Source organism: Myiozetetes cayanensis, unplaced genomic scaffold (assembly GCF_022539395.1).
Source record: "Myiozetetes cayanensis isolate MyiCay16 unplaced genomic scaffold, myiCay2020 scf6-25, whole genome shotgun sequence".
Classification (NCBI taxonomy): domain Eukaryota; kingdom Metazoa; phylum Chordata; class Aves; order Passeriformes; family Tyrannidae; genus Myiozetetes; species Myiozetetes cayanensis.
In genome coordinates, this window is record NW_026087853.1 from 38987616 (window position 1) to 39001190 (window position 13575).

Below are 13575 nucleotides of genomic sequence, written 5' to 3' on the forward strand. Positions count from 1 at the left end.
GCGGAGCAGGGATGGGGGACGCTCCCGGGATGGGAGGTTCGCGGCAGGAGGCTGCTGCGGGGGGGCTGGCGGAGCGGCCGCGGCAGCTCCGGGGCGCGCATGCGCGTTCGGGCGCTCCGTGACGAGGGCGCTCCCGCAGCAGCGGGCCCGGCTCGCGCTCCCATTGGCTGCCTCCCCCGGCAGGCGCGCGCCCGCGGCGCGGCTCTCCCCGGCCGCTCGCGGGGGCGCGCGCAGCCCCGGCCGTGCGCCGCTGTCACCGCGCTGCCCGCGCGCCGCTCCCCGCCCTCGGCGCGCGCCCTGCCCGCGCCCCGGCCCCGCCGCCCGCTCCGCTCCGCGCCGGCCGTTCCTGCTTCCGTCTCCTCCCCGCCCAGAGCCCCCGCCCGCCCCGCCGCTCCCCCGCCCGCCCTGCCGTCTCCCCACGCCCGGCACTCTCGGCAGCGGCAGCGCGGGCTCCGCCAGCGGCGCCGGCACTCGGGTAAGGGGATGCGGGGGCTGAGCGGGAGCCGCGGCGGCGGGGAAGTGGGTACCGAGGCGAGACGGGGCTGCTCCGGGCAGCGATCTCCATCCCTCCCCCGGGCCTGGCGCCGTCGCTTTTGCGACTCCGGCGCTGCTCAGCAACCGGCGCCGCCGCCGGGGTGATGATGGCGGGGAAAGGGCTGGTCCCTGCCGTGTACCGGGGTCCCCGTGGGCTCCCGCAGCTGAGGGTCGCCGGTGGGGCCTGGAGCCGCCGAAGAACGCGGTGGAGGAAGGGGAGGCCGGGGCTCGGCGGGCGGCCGGGGCATCACCGTGGGCAGCGGGGCCGGGCAGGGCCCGGGGAGGGAGATGCGTGCTAGCCCCGGGCGCGGGCGGCGCGGTTCGGGCAGCGCGGCCGCCGCCGTCCCGTGCGCCGCGGCCGCAGGGCGCGGGGGCCGGCCTCCAACTTTCCTTGTCCCGGGAACTGCTGTCGCCCGGGGGGACGCCTGGTTTTGGCAGAGAGAAATAAACGGGAAACACGGGCTTTGTGTACGGACCTCACGCTCTAGGGCCGCTTGGTAGCTCGAGGAAGTGCTTGTGTGGCAAGGATGGAGCGCGGTTGTTGCTTGGGGCTTTTCCCGCGGCGACCTTTACCGTATTTCGGCACAATTGACTGCTTTGGTCATTGATAAAGCTCTGGCGATTTTAGCTCTAGGAGGGTTTATGTTTGATGTATGCTCAGGTCTTTCACTTGCGTGTGGAAGTGTGCACACACTTCTTGATGCTCTCCAAAAACCAGGCTGCGACCCTCTGCTTTCAGAAGCTTATGGTTGAGGGTATAGGAAGAGACAGGAACTATAATGCCGTGGTACGGGTTGTACCAAGAAGCCTATGGGCAAAAACATCAGCTGAAAAATTGCTTGTTGAAAGACTAACTTCCTCGGGGCAGTACCTGCTGTCCTTGTGTCCTCAATGCACACATGGTACACCGAGATCCACATGCTGTGAGTACGTGGATGTGAAAGCAGCCATGTGTTCAGAACATTCTTCACCTGTGATATTGCATTAGCGCTTAGTGCCTTTTTATTTGTTTGTATGTGTTTGCATACTGAAACATACACAGCAGCTGAAAAGTGTATGTTTCAGTATACATATTACATATATACACACATACTCTTTCTACCCTGAAATGCAGTATCTTAATGTCTAGGCCTGAAAGCTAATGGAGAAAATACTTCTGGAAGGGTGTTTAAGCATGAAAAGATTTAATTTTATTGTATTAGTCTTGTTTCTTTTTCCAAGTAATTCTCCACTATAAATTGTCAAAAACTTTAGAAAAGTCTGAACTGCAAAAGCAGGTAAATGGCCAACACTGACTATGCTGCTGGTACTTGGGGTGGTTTTACAGATGACTGTACAATTCCTTCCATTATTAAAGAAAACCAGTTATTAGGAGTTGGTGACTATGCTTTGATGTATTTCCAGTAGTGTCTGTTTCTCCGGTTCTTGCAGGTATGCTTACTGCCAAGTTTTTATTGATACTTGTTAGGGTTTCATATGTATATGTACCTTATACTGGCAGACTAGCATATTGCAAAGTTTGCATACTTGCCCAACAACATGTAATAAGACAACCTTTTTCAGAGTAGAAAGTATAATTAATTATTCATATTTTCTGAGCGAGCAGTTCAACAATGAGGGAGAGGCAGCAATCAACTTGGAGTGTTGAATCAGGCAAATTCACTCTTTTAGTAATATAGCTGCCAGGACATATGACTACTGGGAAATACAGAAGGTCAGTTGGAAGTTGTAGCTTTCTTTACCTTTTAGTTTTTTGTCTTCATTTGTTTAAAATGTTGACGGTCTCATTGGCTGAACAACTGAAAAAAATACTAATTCTAAATAACAGGAGAACAAGAAAAATGTTAGCTATACTTGCTGAAGTAGAAATGGAGCTGATTCACCTTAAGGGAATTAGTAAAGGTAGTACTAAACCATGTAGGGGCTTCCCTTTGGTTTGGCATTTGTGGTTTGTGATCACTTTACTGGGGCTGCAAATGGAAACTCGATTGTGTAATTGAATGTTTACATATTACAAATGTTGCACACAATTCATAGTGTAAAAATGTATTTTTGGTCCATTACTGTCTTTCTGTATCTGTATGGAACTGGTGCTTTATCTATCAGATCTTTTCTAAACCAAATGATTTTTCCAGGCTTGGAATATATGTACGGTAAAAAAAAAAAAAAAAAAAAAGATAATTTTATATAGTTTATATAGTTTATCTGATCAGTCTGTTAATTGACATTTAAGTAGATAAAAATGAAGAAGGTTTGGATTTGAGTATTTATATCTTGTTGCAAAGCCAGAATGAAAGTAAGAAGTCATTACTATAGTCTTAGGCTGGTCTGGAGGGGGAGCTAGTGTCAAAGCAAAATGCGACAGTTCTTTTCTGGACTCATTCAAAAGCTTATTGTCTGGTCATAGAATATGCTGCTAATACAATAAGGAAAACAAATGTAGATGATGCATGCTATGTATGATTGCATTAATATGCATCTCTTGTATGATGAATGTAATCTGCAAGGGAAGTGATGTGTGTGTTTTTTAGGGAAATAGTGTATGTTTTGCTATTGTGAAACAAAAACTGTATTCAAAGAGCTTTGAAGTTGCAAGGTCAAGCTCTCATAAATCATGAAATGCCAAAATTAGAGATTCTTGTAAGAACTGTAATTTGGCCTGTAAATGTAGGGTTAAATGTTACACTTTTCCCTACAATGTTTCTTCTTGTATATAGCATAGAATGGCATAGATTGTGTTCAGTATTCATTATTGAATCCTTTTTCTTGGTATCAAATAACGTGTGGCCTTACTATTTGGTTACGTGCTGTTCATGCTATACTATCTTAATTTTCTCTTTTGGTGTTTCATTACCTTCAGTCTCTAGCACCTGCAAGTTTCACTAGTAGTATTTTCACAGAAGTCCCTGGAGATATATAATGTGTTCCTTCACGTTGAATGTCCAATTTAGGACCTTTATGATATGATTTTTCAAAATAATCTATGTTTTAATGATTTGTATGTTCTAAGATGTTTTCCCTTAAAGGTATAATTTACTAACAATGACCTGGCTTTTCTTTGTTGTTTGTAATGGACCCTTCAACAGGGATCCATGAGTCTGTATCTAGAAAAGACCTCACTGCTTCATTTGTAGTATGGTGTATGTTGATTTAGAATGCAAATATAAATACTTAGATCTGTTGCAACGTTAACCCCAAACTACTAAGTCCGTAATTTTGATGAAGAATGGATTGGTCATTAAAAGTTTGTTGAATTTTTTTTTTATATATATTTTTCTCTTTTTCTTCTAAAACTGATTTGTGTGCAAGAAAAAGAAAAAAAATACAATTCTCCAGGACAATATTAATTCCCTCTCTTTTCCTGCAAACATGCCAACATTTGCAGTGTATCTGACGCTTATATCATATAGTGTTGTTATTTAAATTTTCTTTAACATTTTGTTCAGCAAGAGTATCTTGGGCACAAGGGTGCAGAGAAGAAGATGAATTAATTTTTAATTTTTGTGATGTGACTATTCTTTGCACATAAACAAAATGTTCAACATGCTAGATTAAAAAAAAAAAAAAGAGATAGCAACCGTGATGGACAGGGGGAAACTTTCTGTCATGTGGGATTGCATATATAAGACTAATATTCGTATAGCATATAAGTCTTTAGAAATGCTGAAATTTGTATATTTTGCCGTGAGACTTTTACCACTTGAGCTACCAGAGAATGTGATGTAGTAATTTGTAATTCATCTATGGTCCAAATGATGTCATTTGTGAATGGTTTTCTGAGATATTTAAGTGTTTCAAAGTAGTGATAAAACTGGAATCTTCAGTTCTGTTCCAGTGAGCATATTCTGTTGGATGCTGATTTTTTGCTTATTCCTTGTGTGATATCTTCCTGTCCCAATCTTTTTTGCCCTATTCTGAAATTTTTGTCACAGTCCTATTTTCACAATGTAAACAGTTTGTTTCTTGCTAAAGGGCTGCTTGTCTGAGATCCAGAACTGCTGTGCGGGGAGATTTTACCTAATAAATTGTTTATCCCAGTGTTCTTTCCTTTCCAGCTATTCACACTTCTGTCTGTTCATCTCAGGTTTCCATCCACTATCCTCAGTTTCACATTCTGTTCTCCATCATAACGAGGATCTGTACTCTCTATGCTCTGTATTTCCACTGACTCCATTTGAATTTGTTTTTTCCTTTCCTACCTGTCTTCTTACCCATCCCAGACTTGGTCTGTACCCTAAATTCAGGATTGTGTTCACCGTGTCAGCTGTACCAACTTTTTCCCATATTGCAGTTCTTTCTTCAGTCAGATTCTATTCCTCTCTTTTCCACCCTTTTGTTCACATGGGTGGCTTTCCTTTTCATACTTGCTGGATCCAGCAGGAATTCACCAAGAATAAATTTAGATGCCAGTGATCCATCCTGACAGTCAGGAAAACAAGCAGGCCTATCAAGAGACAAGCTTAGCTTAACGGGGAACTCATGTCTGAGTTGCAGTGCAAAAGTGGGATGAACAAGCAGTGACAGCGGGGACAGACTACTAAGGAGAAATTTAGAAAAATTGTCCTAGTATGTTGGTAGGAATGACATCAAGGGAACCAATGCTTACCTAGAGATGACACTTGCAAGGGAGGTCAAGGGCAACAAGAAGAGTTTCTTCAAGTACTTCAGTAGTAAAAAGGAGGACAAGTGAAATATGAACATCTTTTCAAATGTGATGTGACAGTGGACACGGATAAGGCTGAGGTACTCAGTGCCCTCTGTTCCTTAGTGAGTCTTCACCAGCAAGGTCTCTCAGGCCTCTGTGCTTAGTAGCAGGGTTTGAGGAGATGGGCTACCAGCAGTGGCTGAAGGCTCAGTCGGGAATTACTGAGAGAACTCAAGTCATACAAGTGCATGTGGCCAATGGACTGTGACTGAGGATGCTGATAGAGCTGGCCAGAGTCACAGTAAGGTCCTTCCCCATAATCTTTGAAATGTCTTGGATACCGGAAGACCCTCCCAGTGGCTGAACAAAGGCATACGTTACACCTTCAAAAAAGGCCAGAATACAGTCCAAAGAACTACAAAGCTAGCTAACTTCCTTTTTGTCCCTGGGAAAATAAGGGCATGGGTGTTTTTGGAACACATTTCTGGGCACAAGAAGAAGGAAGTGAATAGGAACAATAGGCATGGGATTATCAAATGTAAATCATGAATGACTAGGCCGATTGCCTTCCACGGTAAAATGTTTGTTTGAATGAGGGAAGCACAGTGGATTTAATTTACCTTGATTTTAGCAAGGCTTTCAACTGTGTCTCCAACAAGATTTTTTAATCCATATTTGGACATGATAGGTTGAGTGGATGAAGAACTAGATGAGTAAAAGACTGATTGGATGGATGGACTCAGAAGTAAGTGCCATATCGGGAGGTTAGGAACAAGTGGGGTACTGCTGGGATTTGTCCTGAGAAGGTGATACAGTGTACTCTTGTGCTTGCAGATGACATCAGACTGGGGGGAGTAGTTGGTATGCCTGAGGATGCACTAAGAGGGACTTCGTCACTGTGAACACAAGGCCCATCTGGAGCTTTATTCAATAACAAATGCAGAGTCCTATACCTGGGAAAGAAGAACACCTTGCAGTGATACAGGCTGGCAAGCAGCTCTGCTGGAGAAACCTGGAGTCCTGGTAGACAGCACTCTGAGCATGGGTCAGCAGCAGCATATTGCTGCAGAATTATGGAATGGTTTGAGTTGGAAGTGATGTTAAAGATCATTTAGTTCCAACCTCCCTGCCATGGGCAGGGACACCTTTCACTAAACCATGTTGCTCAAAACCCCATCCAGCCTGGTCTTGAACACTTCCAGGGATGGGGCAACTACTACCTCTTTGGGCAACCTGCTCCAGTGTTTCGCCACTCTCACAGTAAAAAAAGTCTTTGTAATATCTTTTCTAAACCTCCCTCTTTCAGCTGAAGGCCATCCCCCTTGTCCTATCACTACATGCATTTGTCATAAATGTGAGGTTTCACAGGAGCCTTCTCTTCTCTTCCCTTCCTCAAGCTGAACAACCCTGACTCGCAGCCTAAAGAAAAGAAGGGCAACAAACATCCTGGACTCTGTTGGAAGGAATATAGCCAGTAGATGGAGGGAAGTGGTTATTCTTCTGTATTTGGTGGTCATTAGATTGCTAGAGTACTTTGCTCAGTTTTGTGACTCTCAATACAGGAAAGACATTGATAAACAGAAGTGAAGGTGGTGGAGTGCTACCAAGATAATTAGAGAGCTGGAACACTTGGCCTGTGAGGAGAGGCTGAGAGAGACGGCTGGAGAAGAGATGGCTTCAGTGGGATCTAACAGCAATCTGTTGGTGTTTTTGATGACATCACTGAGAAGGTGGAGTCAGGTTCTTTACTGAGATGTGTGGTGGGAGGACATGAGGCAGTGTTCATAAATTGAAATAAAGAAGGTTCAGACTGGATATAAGGTGTAGTCAAGCTGTGTAAGAGGTTGCCCTGAGAAGCTGTGAGGTTTTCAAGACCCAAATGGGTAAAGCTCAGCAACCTGTTCGGATCTCATAGCTGACTTTGAGCAGGAGGTTAGACTAGGGGACATGTGGAGGTCCTTTCCAACCTGTATTATCCTGTGATAATACAACTATGGATGTTTAGCTCCTAGAAGCTTATATTGGAATGGAATCAGTACAGACAGAATATGTAGGTGGTTCAGCTGCAACATATCAAAACAAAATCAGTGACACTAACATTACAGTGAGCTTGACAAAAGCATCATTTGTATGTCAGGATAAGCATTTAGCTGTCTCTTAGATAGATGCATGTGGAACTTGAAGCATGCAAGTGGTTAAAGTTTTTAAAGAAAAAAATAGCCTTTTGTAATGAGGCAAAAATGTAGTTTTCTGTAGCTTTCCTTGGAAAGGGGAAAATATGTTTTGCATACAATGGAAACATTGAAGTAGCTCAGCTTTGACATGGACATCTGGCACAGAAGGGGTCATCTTGAAAATCCTTTGGCAACTTAAAAGAAACTGAAAAATGAAGCTTCTACAAGGAAGTATCTGTAAGCCTTAAAAATAGGTGATCTCTCTTGGTCATTTGTCATGATAAGTATGTAAATTCATATTATGTAGCTTATAATGCATCACTTTAACATGGTGATTTTCTGACAGTATGTTAAATCAGTTGCAATCAATTCTGATTCTCCCCCCACCCCCAAACATTATACACTAGTTCCCTCACATAATTATTGTTTCTTCCTGTTCTTTTCTCTCTCCCTCTGTCTCCCACCACATTTTCAGGGTGAAGCTGGGAAATAAATAAAGGAAGAGAAGCAGTCGTAAGATGCAAGGAGCTCAGTAACTATTTTAGGAGGCTTTTGGCTAAAAGTTTTCAAATCAGAAGAGTTGTGTGCAGCAAAGAACTACTGTTAAATAACAGCCTGTGTGTGTATATATATATATATACATATACATACACACATACATATATATATATATACTCACAAATATATTTTAAAATTTTATTTTTTCTTTTTGTTACTGAAGGATGAGATGTTACATGAGGAATGATATTTTCCTGAGGTTTTTGCCTCTTTATTTGTGTTTAATAACCTGTAGTCTTTAGGCATGCCCCCTAAAACAAGTAGTGATTCTGTAGCAAAACATAGTTTCCAGTGAATCAACCATTTAACTTAGCTCCTTCAAATATTACATATCAATAAAGCATAATTGACATAATTTATTTTCAGAATATATAATATATAAAAAATAAAATTAAATACTTTAGCTGTTGGTAATTCTAGAATTTGATGAAGTTTGTGCTGCTTTGTGGTGGCAATTTTAATTCTGAATGTAAATGCTTTTAGGAGTCTACTTTCATTATATGTTTGCTTCATAACCTTGTAGTAGTAAGATGAAATAATTTTCTGTAATGTTAGAGAATTTCTTTTGTGAGACAGTTAATAGTAATGAATATCACCATGACATTATTAATTCTGCAAGCTAAAGACTTTTTTAGAAGCTTGTGGAACAATGCTGTGAATATCTTATGGACATTAATTTTGGGTTGCTGTGAGTTAGGCTCTTTCTTCAAAGCATTGCTATTACAAAAGATTTTCTGAAAGAACAGTTGGAATTCTGTTCTGATAACCTCCCAATGTTCATCCTTAGTTTATTATATTAGTTATGTTGAACTTCACTGTAATTTGTTTAGAACTTGCCCAATGACATAGTAACTTTTCAAGGTAAGTCTCATTTGTATGGGTACCAATAAACTTTTTAAGCTTTTTGGAGTATATTTTTTTTGGACGTGTCTATGTGCATGTATGTAATAAATATGTAAGTATTTGTCCAATATGCTGTTTATTCAACAGTTCATAAAACTTTTTATTTTTAATTATTTCTTTAAATTATTAGTTTATTCAATTACAAATATTTCTTCCTTAAACACTTTGCCTCTAGGGAGATTTCTGTTGACCAAGTGTCAAAATATGAGCTTTCAGATTGCCTATGACTTTTGTTTTTAGCTCTATTTATGATGATAAAATATATAATACACCTGAAATATGTATACAGGTTTCTGATATGCTGTACTTAGCTGGCATCTGGTCTCTTTTTGGATGTTTGCTAAATAACTTCCTGTGTTTGACAATCAGTATGGATACTCACACTGCAAAAGCAACTGTTCCATCTCAAGTGTATAGTCATCTAATATATGTGATGTGTTGATGAACTCTTTTTCTCTCTCTTCTGTTTTTCTCCCACACCAGTGATATAAGACCATTCATGGCAGGGCATGTTGTGTCTTTCGTTCCTCTCAGCTGCCTAGGCAAGTGTTTGTTTCTTATTTTAGGGCAATGTTTGAGTTCACAGGAGAAAAACTAAAACAAACAAACATAAATAAATTAATTGTTTTCCCTACTTTTGGGATTTCACTGAGACACCTTTGTGGTATTGTGCCATGCTTTGGTATGCTTAGATAGTCTCTGCCCTTCCTTTTTCTTATGTCTGGGGTTTACAATGACTTCTAAACAGTACAGCATCTGACTTTTTGATCTGTCTACTGCTTGGGTTGTTTTTAATTTATAATAGTTAGGACAGTATGAATTACACCTTTTTCCTCATGTGGCTCACTGGAGGCATCCATTGTCATTGAAAGATGTTCTCCTTGAGTTATTCTTCATTGCTGATGCCTATTCAGCAGTCTGGATTTTGGATTGAACTGCTAGACATTCTCTCTGCAACCAGTTTTGCCTTTTAATTTCAATGAAGTAGCACTGGGCTAGGTATCAGTACTCAAAACTTTGCCATACCAGGCTGGCAATTTGGCTAATACAGCAGCTTCCACCCTTTAACAACATCTGCAGATGTGTGCTTTGTGTACTTTCTAGGGAGCAAAGGGTGTTCCTTAACAGGGTATTAATGGTTTATTCTGATGTAATTTTTTTCCTTCAGTGGGAGCAGGATCCTCCTAATGCATATGAGAAAGCCCTTTTATCCTTCTTCACTTGATTACAATGGATAGTGCTCTTACAGGATGAGGGAGTAGGTATAACTAGGGCACAGAAATGTTGGTCTCTCAAGGAGTTAGGCATACATGTGAGATAAAGAGATCAGCATAATTTAAAATGCTTATTTAATTTTCCTGTACAACATACTGCAGTGTCATGCATAGGTAATGTTAAGAATTCTGCATCTACAGAAGAGCTGAGAGAACATGGTCTTGCTTGCTCTTAAGGCCTCTCTGTATGTCTGAAAAAAATCACTTGCAGTTTATCCTCAGACACACTGAACACATGTCTAGTTGCTTCAAGCTATTGGGCCAAGAATAGGAAATATCCCAAGTACTGAAATGTAACTGAAATGTCATAAGACTGTGTGTTGAGGTATAACAGGATATACTGGTATCTCTTCACCAGAGATGTTTTCATCCTAGACTGTCCACAGAATGAGTTCGAAATACTCTTCTACAGAACACTGATTTTTTGTTTACTTCCAAATCCACTGTTTTCTAAAGTCCTAAGGAGATAAGATCCTGCTGTCCCTGCTGTGCAGAGACAGTTACAGTTCTGTGAGCAACTGTATTTTCAGTTAGGCCTTCCAGGACTGTGCTTTTTCTTAAGTAGACTGTGAATATATCTACTAGTCCAACTGTATTAATCTCAGGTTTAGTATTTGAATGCTGTGGCTACTTGGGCTGGGTCTGCTCCTTCTTCACAAACATTGAAGGGAACTGTCACATTTGTATGCCTACTAAGTGGATTAGTTAGCTGCATGCAGGCTTCCAGTGTTGGTTTGTTCAGAGTTACAGGTTTCACCTGTGGTTAAGATATCCTTTTATTCAACTTTTTATGTCAACATCAGTTGTCCTTAGGAAAAGATTAAATATGAGTCTTTTTTATCTGCAGTTTTTGTTGACGTGACAGGTATTCACTTCCCTGCCCCTCTTCCCCCCTTCCCCCTCCACTGACTGGTCTTTGTTGGAACTTTAATATAATGTAAATTGTACCAGTTTGTTAATTTTGGGGATCTTTTGTGCAGTACTTTGGCCTTTCTGATTCTGGGTTTGCTCTTGGTTAAATAATATCCTACTTTCTCAGGTAGAGAGCCCTCTCCTTAAAGTGGAGATTTATGGGGAAAAAAAAGTATTTTGGAAGACAAATATAAAATTCACTGTGGTACAATATAGTAAAGATTTTCATGTATGTTCAAGTTTATGTCATGTTGGTTAAGGCATCTGTATGATATTCTGAATGTCATGAAATTATAGCATGGTTCAGGTTGGAAGGGACTTAAAGATCATGTAGTTTCAACCTCCCTGCCATGGACAAAAACACTTTTCACTATGTTGTTCAGAGCTCCATCCAACCTGGTCTTGAACACTTCCAGAGATGGGGCATGCACACCTTCTCTGGGCAACCTGTTCCAGTGCCTCACCACCCTCACAGTAAAGAATTTCTTCCTAATATCTAATCTAAACCTACTCACTTTCAGTTTGAAGGCATTCCCCCTTGTTCTGTCACTATATGCTCTTGTAAAAAGTCCCTCTTCATCTTTCTTGTAGGCTTCCTTCAAGTATGGGAAAACCACAGTTAGATCACCCCAAAGCCTTCTCTTTCCCAGGCTGAACAATCCCAAATCTCTCAGCCTTTCTCATAAGAGAGGTGCTCCGTCTCTCTACTCATTTGATGGCCTCCTCTGGACTGACTCCCAACAGGTTGATGTCCTTCCTGTGCTGGACACAGTATTGCAAGTGAGGTCTCACCAGACAAGAGTAGAGGGACAGAATCCCCTCCTTTATCCTGCTGGCCATGCTGTCTTTGATGCAGCCCAGGTTATGTTTGGCTTTCTGTGCTGTGAGTGCACATTGGCAGCTCACGTCCAGTTTCTCATCCACCACCACCTCCAAGTCCTTCTCAGCAGGGCTGCTCTTGATCTGTTCGTCCCCAGCCTGTACTGATACTAGGGTGTTGTGGTTTAGGAAGGGTACTCCTTGATTCAGTGCCCCCACCAAGACTCTCCAAACCATGTGGAGCTCCCCCTCCTCCCTCTAATTGGAGGCACAAAAGGCAAAGATCATGAGTTGAGATAAGAACAATTTACTGGAAACAGCAATGAGATAAGAAAAGGAACAGTAACAGCAGCAATATTAATAACAAAAGGTATGAGAAAAAAAATGATTCACATGGGCAATCACACATTCCCAGTAACAGACAATACTGAACAGCTTCATCAATCAGGTTTTCTTGTCTGGAAGGAACCCCTTCTCCTCAGAAATGAAAGTCCTATTTTCCTGACCTGGGCAATGGCAAGAGGTGATACAGAATAACCTCCTTGTTCTAGCCATGCTCCCTTCGGGTTACTGCAAAAAATTAACCCTGTCCTGGCCAGAACCAGGACACAAGGGTTGCCCTGATTCAGGTTCAGCACCTTGCACTTGGCCTTATTAAATCTCATCAGATGGCCACAGACCCACTTCTCAAGCTTGTCCAGGTCCGTCTGGATGGCATCCTGTCCTTCAAACCACACAAAATGTGTTTTGCTGCAGATTCTTTAGGAAAATAAATGATTAATCTTGATGGCCTTTTTGTTTTTATAGATTTATGTGACTAATTTTTTATGTTTTCAAAAATCTGAGCTAGTAAATGGAAATATGGTTTAGTGTCCCATCAGAAATGTTAACCAAGGTATCAATTACATGGTTGTATTTGAAAATAAGTGTGAAAAATACTAAGCAGAATTGTATCTTGTTTATTTCAGAGTGCTACCTCAAAAGTGTGTACACATACTGAACAGCTTTCATTTCAGTCAGGCCTTTTGACTTTCTTCATGTTTATATGGCTAATATAAACACGTAAGTGCCTTTCCACAGTCATTAAATTTTCATTTAAATATAATTCCTTATGACACCGATATGAAATGTTGCAATATGCTTACACTGTGTTAGACAGTAAAGGTGCATCCTGGATATTCATGAAGATTATTGGTTCCTGCTGAGAAATTTGTAAATAGTGTATATAACTCAGTCACACCTGCAAGTCAAACATTTAACCAGTATGTTTTTTTGTTTCTTATGGGAGTTACCACTGATCTGACTTCTAGGACAGTAAAGAACTGCTTGTATAGTTAATTTTTCTACCATTCTATTATTCAAGGGCTCCTTGAAGTCATAAGCAAACAGGGAATCTTTAGATTGATAACCTTTTGGTAGTGGCTTTTCTCCTGAAGTCTCTTACAATTGTGTAGTATTTAATTTAAACTTTTACCTTCCCTGGCAGAAGCAACCACAATGAGATTGATTATTTCTTTATCTGGCTTAGCCATATCTTATCAAAAAAGGTGATCGCTTTAACTGTTCTTTTTGCAATCATAAGTGCTGTGAAATGGAAGCATATGTAATGCTTCTTTGGACAGTTCTTTTCTTGCTTATTGCTTGAAAATGTTTTTAATATGGTGTTTAACTGTCATCACCTGGTGTTGAAGTGTATCCAGAGCTCAGGTTAAGTTATGGCATTTTTAAATTTTTATGTTAGGTCAGATGTGATTAT

At 41.3% G+C, this 13575-nt stretch overlaps 1 protein-coding gene across 4 annotated transcripts in view; it reads left to right on the forward strand.

Annotated features, from left to right (window-relative positions):
* Positions 1-317: 317 nt before the first annotated feature.
* The window catches only part of FUT8 (fucosyltransferase 8), a 111097-nt gene continuing 97839 nt past the window's right edge, over positions 318-13575 (forward strand). For all 4 annotated transcript variants that reach the window (XM_050336389.1, XM_050336390.1, XM_050336387.1 and 1 more), the window contains exon 1: positions 318-475. The gene's annotated coding sequence lies outside the window, so the exon portion shown is untranslated. The remainder of the gene's footprint in view (positions 476-13575) is intronic.